This window comes from Coregonus lavaretus (assembly GCF_964263955.1).
Source record: "Coregonus lavaretus genome assembly, contig: HAP1_SCAFFOLD_1020, whole genome shotgun sequence".
NCBI lineage: Eukaryota > Metazoa > Chordata > Actinopteri > Salmoniformes > Salmonidae > Coregonus > Coregonus lavaretus.
In genome coordinates this window covers 55,727-65,597 of record NW_028165430.1, presented here as the reverse complement: position 1 = coordinate 65,597, position 9,871 = coordinate 55,727, and the positions used below count along the sequence as shown (strand labels likewise).

At 42.0% G+C, this 9,871-nt stretch overlaps 1 protein-coding gene across 1 annotated transcript in view; it reads left to right on the top strand.

Moving 5' to 3' along the window:
• Positions 1–9,871, top strand: part of LOC311115873 (protein FAM227B-like) — a gene marked incomplete at both ends in the record, with an annotated part of 70,472 nt that overhangs the window by 42,699 nt on the left and 17,902 nt on the right. The window lies entirely within an intron of this gene.

The window sequence follows — 9,871 nt, the reverse complement described above, 5'->3', positions numbered from 1 at the left end:
TCTCTATATCTCTATATTTCTATATCTATCTCTAAACCTCTATCTGTAATATCTCTATCTGTCTGCAACACGTCTGTAGACTTTCAGTCAGTCTCAACAGATAAACAGAAGTCTCACCAAACCCTGAGCTTCCATACACACATTCACTAATCAATTCACTAATTCATTCACAAATAAGGCAACAACTCTTAGTTAGTTTCCTAATATATTTCCAAAAAGTTTTCTTACTGCAGTCAGATCTTAACTGAATTAATTGGTTCAATAAAATGTAAATAAAATATAAAGAGAACAAATGAAGTTGGAATAAAAACTTACATTAGTGTTGAGCGTTCAGAGATGAAACAGTTAGTGGTATTCCTTTTCCTTAGAAGGCTTCAGAGTTACTGTGATCCCACTGCTCCTGATTAGTTAGACACAAGCTGTGTGTAGGTGTGTGTGTCAGAGGAGTGTGTGGGTATGTGGATGTATGTGTGAGAGAGAGAGAGTGTGTGTATGTGTCAGAGCAATGTATGTGTGTGCGTGTCCCTGGGACGTCTCAGTCAGTCAGTGCTTTAGCAGCCAGTCTCTCCTCTCTGTAGTGTGAGCTGTGCATCATCCTCACTGTCTGTCTGTCTGTTGTGGGCTAGCAGGGAAGGCTAGCTCAGTTAGATAAATGCCTCTCTGACCTCACGCAACAGCAATTAGCTCCTAGCCACTCAGCTGTCACTGGTGGAGAGAGAGGGAGACAGAGAGGGAGAGAGCACCCCCCTTCATCACCAACCCTCCCCCCAAAACTCCCCCCTTCTGTTCCACCCTGTTTCTCTCTCTGTTTTTCTCTCTCTGTTTCTCTCTCTCTCTCTCTCTCTCTCTCTCTCTCTCTCTCTCTCTCTCTCTCTTTCTCTCTCTCTCTCTCTCTCTCCCTCTCTATCTTTTTCTATATTTCTTTCTCTCTCCCTTTCTCTGTTTTAATCTCTTTCTGTCTCTCTCTTTTTTATTGCCTGTATCTCTCTCTATCTCTCTGTTTTTGTCTGTCAGTCAGCCAGTCATCCTGAGAGGGAGCTATAAACATGAATAAATAGCTGATTTTCTCCTGGTCTGCTCCTGGAATGCCATTATTACTTTAGCATGCGCTCTCAACGACCAGTGCAGCGTCTCTCTCCCCCTTTCCCACCAAATGCCCCCTCACTTAAACGCTTTAGCATTGTTTCAAATGTCAACTCATGTCTAAGTGTGTTTGTTAGAAAACCTTACCTTCAATTAAAGAGCGGGATGAGATTATTACACAAAATTATAAACATCCAAAGCCCAACGTTTCCCCTGTTATTGTACATGTCACAATCATTCACTGGGTGTCTTTAGTAGCTTTGAGACATCTTTAGAGAGTAAGGGATTCGTCCACCCCCAGACCTGAAGATCAAAGCCCTCGCTAAACTCACACACTGGCAGCCTTCTATTGGGGCAGACAGAACCAGAAGGCATTACCTCTCTCAGGTACTCATCTCCCTCTGGGGTCAAGCACTCTTTCACTTTCCATGTTTGTTATTAAAGCCCACATACCTGGCCTCTCCTAGGACTGGACAGTTCACTTTTATATGGTCCCTAATGATGAGGGCTCTCGTGGGGAGAGGGAGAATGCTGAGGAGTTTCTGCCTCCCTCTCATCTGCTGAACTCAACTAGTGGTCATAAACATCTCATCGATTAGGTGTCAGTCAGGACCCAGCCTGTGGTTGTGGTGTGTGTGTGTGTGTTTGAGAGAGAGTGTGGGTGTCTGTGTGTGTGGGTGTCTGTGTGTGTGTGTGTGTGTGTGTGTGTGTGTGTGTGTGTGTGTGTGTGTGTGTGTGTGTGTGTGTGTGTGTGTGTGTGTGTGTGTGTGTGTATGTGTGCGTGCGTGTGTAGGGATCCTTCATGTGTCCTCTCCATCACCTCAGATAGCGTTCACACGCTAAGGGTGTGATATTTCAATGTTTTCTGCTCTAGTGATCTTTTATGGCCAAGGTTTTTAATATTTATGTGGCATTGAAACAGTGTTGTTATTTTTTGCAATAAATAGTTATCCACATGTTAACAAAGCGCATCACAAGATGCATTGACAGTTGACAATGTAAATCCTCAGCTCTTTAAAGCCAATAATGATGTAGGCTACTGTAAACACACAGCACCATATATCACCATTGTGTATACAACCTAGCTTATTTAATATAGTTTAAAATAAACTAACTATTTGTAATTATGTAAGCGTTGTCATTCCAGCCTGATCACTATAAATAGATTTTGGAAGTTTGAAAAGGTCCTGAGAACATTGATATTTGCCTTCCTCTGTTTAGACACCTGCGCCTTCCTCGGTGTGCACCATTTAAAAAAAAAGGATTGGCCAGCACTGGGCTCCAACTCGTGATGCTCGGAGCTGGAGCGCCTTACTTAGACCACTGTGCCACCGCAGTTCACAATGCTCTAGGAAGCCATGAGAATACTTGATGATACTTGATGGTAATAGCACGTCATTTTTAATGGTTTTAAGCCTTCCCCAAGCCCTAATCTTAACCACTCGGAATTCATGCCTAAACTGTTAACCTTTAAGTTGTTTGTGTTTTAAGAATGAATGCGTCAAAAATAGACGTTCATCCATAATACGTCTAATTTTGTTGAGATCTTGTTGTGTCATTCATCTTAAAACTACAGTGTAATAGAACAAATAGAAAGTTAGCAAAAATAGATAAGATCTTACTACCATGGAAAGGAAAATACCTGTCAATTTGTGGAAAAATCACCCTGATTAACTCTTTAGTATTATCCCAGTTTACCTATTTGCTTATGGTCTTGCCTACGCCTAGCAAACAGTTTTTTAAATTATATGAGAAAAAAATATTCAATTTTATTTGGAACGGCAAGCCAGACAAAATTAAAAGAGCATATTTATATAATGAATATGAATTCGGAGGACAGAAATTATTAAATATTAAAGCATTAGACCTATCACTAAAATCTTCAGTCATCCAAAAGTTATACTTAAATCCGAACTGGTTCTCAAGCAAATTAGTAAGATTGTCTCACCCACTGTTCAAGAAAGGCCTTTTTCCCTTTATTCAGATTACAACCTCTCACTTTCAGTTATTTGAAAAGGAAATAATCTCCCAAATGTCACTATTTCTAAAACAAGCCATAGAAAGTTGGTTGCAATTTCAATTTAATCCTCCAGAAACGACAGAACAAATAATGCAACAAATATTGTGGTTAAATTCAAATATACTAATTGACAAAAAACCTTTATTTTTTGACAGAATGTTTAAAAAAGGTATAATCTTCGTAAATGATATCATCGGTAGGACTGGTGGAGTTATGTCGCACATGCAGCTAACAAAAACATATGGAAATGTCTGCTCTACCCAAAATTACAACCAAATAATTGCAGCCTTACCGCAAAAGTGGAAGAGGAAAGTTGAAGGGGGAGAAAGTAAGGAACTTGTCTGTCGGCCTTGCATTAAAGAACATAATTGGTTAAGGAAAACTGTGATAAATAAAAAAGTATATCAGTTTCACTTAAGGACCAAAGGATTGACAGCCGTCCCATATAGATTGCAAAATAGTTGGGAAGAGATCTTTGACGTACCGATCCCATGGCATAGTGTTTATGAACTGACACGCAAAACGACAACGGATTCAAAAATTAGAATCTTTCAATTTAAATTATTATATAAAATTCTTGCTACCAATAGAATGTTATTTATATGGGGGATACAATCTTCCCAGCTCTGCAGATTTTGCTGTGAAGAGACAGAATCATTAGATCATTTGTTTTGGTTCTGTCCATTTGTAGCTTGTTTTTGGACACAGGTCCAGGAATGGCTAAAGGATTGCAATATTTACCTGGAACTAACCTTGCAGATAGCATTACTGGGTGATCTGAAAAGTCATAGTCAATCAATCAATAATATAATAATACTTTTAGCAAAAATGTTTATTTTTAATTCACAATCTGTAGAAGCAATGAGAATAGAAAGGTTCAGAACTTTTGTAAAACATCACAGTACGGTTGAAATATATATGGCAAATAGAAATCCTATATGGATGGTGTTAAAAGATAGATGGGAGGTATTGAATAGAGTTGAAGGATGGGACTAATAACAAATAACAACAAATAATAACAAAGATAGCTAATAATGTAAGCATACTGTGTCCATAATAAGTATATAGGTTGTATGTTGGGAGCTTTTGGGAAAGAGCACAGTTAGAAAGATATGGCATATAGCAGCAAACCGGATGGACATCATGAAAATGATCGGAGAGGTTGAGAGTAGAAGAAGTTCAGGAGCAAAAAAAATAATATATATATATATATAGAATTATTGTAAAATTAACTCTGTCCATAAGGTGTAGATAGTAAGTATAGACCGGAAGTAGAGGCCTGGGTGTTGTTGTTCACTAATTTACTCCAAGTAGGGAAAGGATGGTGGGGTTGAAAAGTAATAAAGGGGAATATATATATAAAAAATAAAAAATAAACATGGGGGATTGGAAGTGATGCAGACAATTACATTGATAGAAGATACAATCTATCTGCAATATTAAGCTGATCCATTCCCCCAGAAAAATAATAATAATAATAATAATAATTTTAAAAAACTTAAAAAAAAAAAAAAAAAAATACAGTGTAGCTATTGCTCTAGGCTTACAGTTCATTGGGAAAGTATTCAGACCCCTTGACTTTTTCCACATTTTGTTACGTTACAGCCTTATTCTAAAATTGATTAAATTGTTTTATTTTCCCCTCATCAATCTACACACAATACCCCATAATGACAAAGCAAAAACAGGTTTTTAGAAATGTGTATAAAAAAGAACAAATGGAAATATCACATTTACATAAATATTCAGTCCCTTTACTAAATACTTTGTTGAAGCACCTTTGGCAGCGATTACAGCTTCGAGTCTTCTTGGGTATGACACTACAAGCATGGTACACCTGTATTTGGGGAGTTTCTCCCGTTCTTCTCTGTAGATCCTCTCAAGCTCTGTCAGGTTGGATGGGGAGTGTTGCTGCACAGCTATTTTCAGGTTTCTCCAGAGATGTTCGATCGTGTTCAAGTCCGGGCTCTGGCTGGGCCACTCAAGGTCATTCAGAGACTTGTCCTGAAGCCACTCCTGCGTTGTCTTGGCTGTGTGCTTAGGGTTTTTGTCCTGTTGGAAGGTGAACCTTCGCCCCAGTTTGAGGTCCTGAGTGCTCTGGAGCAGGTTTTCATCAAGGATCTCTCTGTACTCTGGTTTCATCGATCCTGACTAGTCTCCCAGTCCCTGCCGCTGAAAAACATCCCCACAGCATGATGCTGCCACCACCATGCTTCACCGTAGGGATGGTGCTAGGTTTCCTCCAGACGTGACGCTTGGCATTCAGGCCAAAGAGTTCAATCTTGGTTTCATCAGACCAGAGAATCTTCTTTCTCATGGTCTGAGAGTCCTTTAGGTGCCTTTTGGCAAACTCCAAGCGGGCTGTCATGTGCCTGAGGAGTGTCTTCTGTCTGGCCACTCTACCATCAAGGCCTGTTTGGTGGAGTGCTGCAGATATGGTTTTTCTCCTGGAAGGTTCTCCCATCTCTACAGAGGAACTCTGGAGCTCTGTCAGAGTGACCATCGGGTTCTTGGTCACCTCCCTGACCAAGGCCCTTCTCCCCCAATTGCTCAGTTTGGCCTGGCGGCCAGCTCTAGGAAGAGTCTTGGTGGTTCCAAACTTCTTCCATTTAAGAATGATGGAGGCCACTGTGTTCTTGGGGAACTTCAATGCTGCAGACATTTTTTGGTAGCCTTCCCCAGATCTGTGCCTCGACACAATTCTGTCTCGGAGCTCTATGGACAATTCCTTCGACCTCATGGCTTGGTTTTTGCTCTGACATGCACTGTCAACTGTGGGACCTTATATAGACAGGTGTGTGTCTTTCCAAATCATGTCCAATCAATTGAATTTACCACAGGTGGACTCCAATCAAGTTTATTTTATAAATGTGCAAACATTTCTAGAAAACTGTTTTCACTTTGTCATTATGGGATATTGTGTGTAGGTTGATGAGGAAAACAATCAATTTAATCCACTTTAGAATAAGGCTGTAACGTAACAAACTGTGGAAAAAGGGACACACACACACACACTTCAAAGAGGTGCTGGTTCTTGATATTAGTGCATCTATTAGGCTATTTCAGTGGTTTTAATAGAGACCCAGATCGCAGGTTAAGACCAAGTTTTTACCCAGAGGTTAAACCAGAGACCATGCTGCAGGTTAAGGACAGGGTCTTTTCCTAGAGGTTATACCAGAGACCATACTGGAGGTTAAGGACAGGGTCTTTACCTAGAGGTTATACCAGAGACCATACTGGAGGTTAAGGACAGGGTCTTTACCTAGAGGTTATACCAGAGACCATACTGGAGGTTAAGGACAGGGTCTTTTCCTAGAGGTTGTACCAGAGACCATACTGGAGGTTAAGGACAGGGTCTTTACCTAGAGGTTGTACCAGAGACCATACTGGAGGTTAAGGACAGGGTCTTTTCCTAGAGGTTGTACCAGAGACCATACTGGAGGTTAAGGACAGGGTCTTTTCCTAGAGGTTGTACCAGAGACCATACTGGAGGTTAAGGACAGGGTCTTTACCTAGAGGTTGTACCAGAGACCAAACTGGAGGTTAAGGACAGGGTCTTTACCCTCACAGTCATGACACAGCCCATTTTCTCTGCAGGTGGTTTAAGTGTGTACATTGTGACGACCCTCCCACTCTGTCTGCCGTATTCTCTCTTTGCTCTTGTTTCCTTATTAGGATGCCGGTGGGCGGAGTTTGGAGGGTCGTCAGCTATATGGGAAACACCTGGGCCGGGTGTGTCCCAGGATAAATGGACCTCTTCCACATTCATTAAGGAGACTCTCTCCAGGCAGATACTTTGATTTTGGTTGTGATATTTTTGTGGCCTTTTTGGGTTGTTTGCGTTGGCACTTCTCAACACTTTTCTATATTACATTTATGCAAGCAAACACTCACTTACACTACTGATTACTGATTACACACCCCATGGTTATTTCAGTTAGTTTACTTTAATTAATAAATATACACTTTGAGTACTCCTTGTCTCCACGTGTCTCCCTTTTGTTACGAACTTGAGCCGGTTCGTGACAAGTGGGGGCTCGTCCGGGATATTGAACTGGTTGTGTTTGGGAGAACGTGGAGTTAATGTCCAATTCTGTAGTTTTTTTTTTTTTTTGGTAAATTTTGTTAGTTTGGTTGAGTTTGATAGGCCCAGTATTGGTTGTCTTTGGGTTGTGTACTGCGTTGGAGAGAATACATTGGTTAGTTTCCAGTCCCTGCCCAGCTTGGAAACTCTTGCTCTACTCGCTGTTGGGACATCGGGCTGAGGAGGTGAGTACAATCGGCTGTGTACCTCAGTGGGAGATTGGGTAGGGTAGTGACATTTGCTACCCGGAGCGATAGCTTTCCCCTGATAGGCTTAGTGACGTGTTTTGTTTTGGGATACGTTGGGCATGGTTAAATGTTTGTTATTTTTGTGTGGTGTCTGTGGACTGAGCAGTTGTCTCGGGGGCACATCCGTGGCTTGGGGGAATCTACCAGCGTGCTGGGGGGTTTAATTCCTTGCCAGCGGGCTACAGTGCGTAATTACCCACCGCGAATCTGCACGAAGACTAGGGTTGAGTTATTGTAGGTTTTGGGGAAGCTCCATATCCCAGCTCCTCTCTGTGGTGCTCGGTGTGATTGTCATTTCTCTTGTGTCTGGTGTGCTCAGCAGAGGGGTTGAGCAAGATTACTATGATATATATATATATTTATTTATTTTCCTGATTATGGCGTCTAATGTAGACGAGTTCATTCGCTTTCCATCAGAAGAACTGTTAGAATTATGTACTAAAGAACAGCTGTTGAAGGTTGCGGAACACTACAAGGTTGAAATTAGTGATAAACGCCTAAAAAATTCTATTAGGTTAATATTGAAGGCCAATTTGATGGAGAGTGGTATTCTGGATGTTACCACTGGGGCAGCCTCTGCTGAGGACACGTTGTCTCCCCGATATGTTACAATGACCGCTCCATCGGTTAGTCATAGTGGTCTTCTTTTTGAACAGCAGAAAGAACTGCTTCTGTTACAGCTAGAGCATGAACAAAATGGACAAAGAGCTAAAATGGAGCATGAACAAGCTAAAATGGAGCATGAACGAAATGGACAAAGAGCTAAAATGGAGCATGATCGTGTAAAATATGAAAGGGAATTGGAATTTAAACAGGATATGGAGCGTGCTAAAATCAAGCTGCAACAAGAGCGACTAGAGTTGGTCAGGGAAGGAAAGCTCTCAGGGGAGAGTTTGCTCTGGGAAGGTGACCCAGAGTTACCTAGGGGTCGTTCCTCTTTTGGTCGTAATCCAGACACATTTGATGTTGTAGGGAATTTACGGTTGTTGCCCCAGTTTAATGAAAAGGACCCGGAGACATTCTTTTCGTTGTTTGAGCGTGTTGCTGACGCTAGGAGTTGGCCTGATTCTGATCGCACTTTGATGTTGCAGTGTGTGCTGACTGGTAAAGCGCAAGAAGCATATTCAGCTCTTAGTGTAGCAGACAGTGTTAGTTATGAGAAGGTTAAAATGGCTGTGTTAAAGAGTTATGAATTGGTCCCTGAGGCTTACCGCCAACGATTTAGAACTTTAAAAAGGGATGATCAGCAGACTCATGTTGAGTTTGCGCGAATATTATCTTCACAGTTCAATCGCTGGTGTTCTGCCTCTGCAGTTATGACTTTCCAAGGGCTGTGTGATCTGATTATGTTAGAACAATTTAAGGACACAATCCCTGATCGTATAGCGACGTACATTAACGAACGAAAAATAAAGACTGTCGCTGAAGCTGCGGTTTTGGCAGATGAATATGTGTTGACTCACAAAAATGTTTTTGCAGAACCCCGTATTCGGAGTGAGTGGGGGCGTTCGCAGAGATTTGGGCCGCGCTCGCCGAGATACTTCGGTTCCCGGGCAGAGTTTCATTCAAATAGGGTTGAGCCTGATACCCGTGGTAAAACTGACGTTGGTCAAGAATGTCACTACTGTCAAGAATTAGGTCATTGGAAAAATGAATGTCCGATTCTTAGGTCTAGGGGTAAATTCAGTACAGGTGCTTATGGTAAATCGAGGCCTGCAGCGTTAGCCGCGCCTGTTCCACATCAGTTCACTCATGACGCATTGTCTCATGCCCGGAGCCAGGTGAAGGGTTATATTGATCCCGACTATTTACCTTTCGTTACGGAGGGTTTTGTGTCTATGGTAGGAAGTAAGAACTTAGTGCCAGTAAAGATCCTAAGAGACACAGGTGCCTCTGAATCCTTTGTGTTGGAATCTGTGTTACCCTTCTCTGCGGAGACTGATTCGGGGAATAGTGTTCTAATTAGGGGAATAGGTTTGAACACTCTGTCAGTTCCATTGCATAAACTGATGTTGGATTGTGGACTGGTGAAAGGTGAGGTTGTTGTGGGGGTGCGTCCTTCATTGCCTATTGAGGGTATTGACGTGATCCTTGGAAATAACTTGGCTGGGGAGCGTGTGTGGCCTATCGTGTCTCCATCTTTAGTGGTTTCCACTAAGCCGTCAATTGTAGGGATTCCTGATGAGAGTGCGCAGAATTTCCCAGAGGTGTTTTCTGCGTGTGCAGTGACGCGTTCTATGATCCATGACGACCTGGTCACGGAGCTGGCTAACGAGAATACCATAAAGAAGTCTGTTACTGTTTTCCCTGTTATCCCGTTATCTGTATCCCGCTCCGATTTAATCGAGGCGCAACGGACTGACCCTACATTAGAAGAGTTGCGGGACCAAATTGTGCCTGTGGAACAGTTGGGAGATGTCGCACAGGGCTATTTTC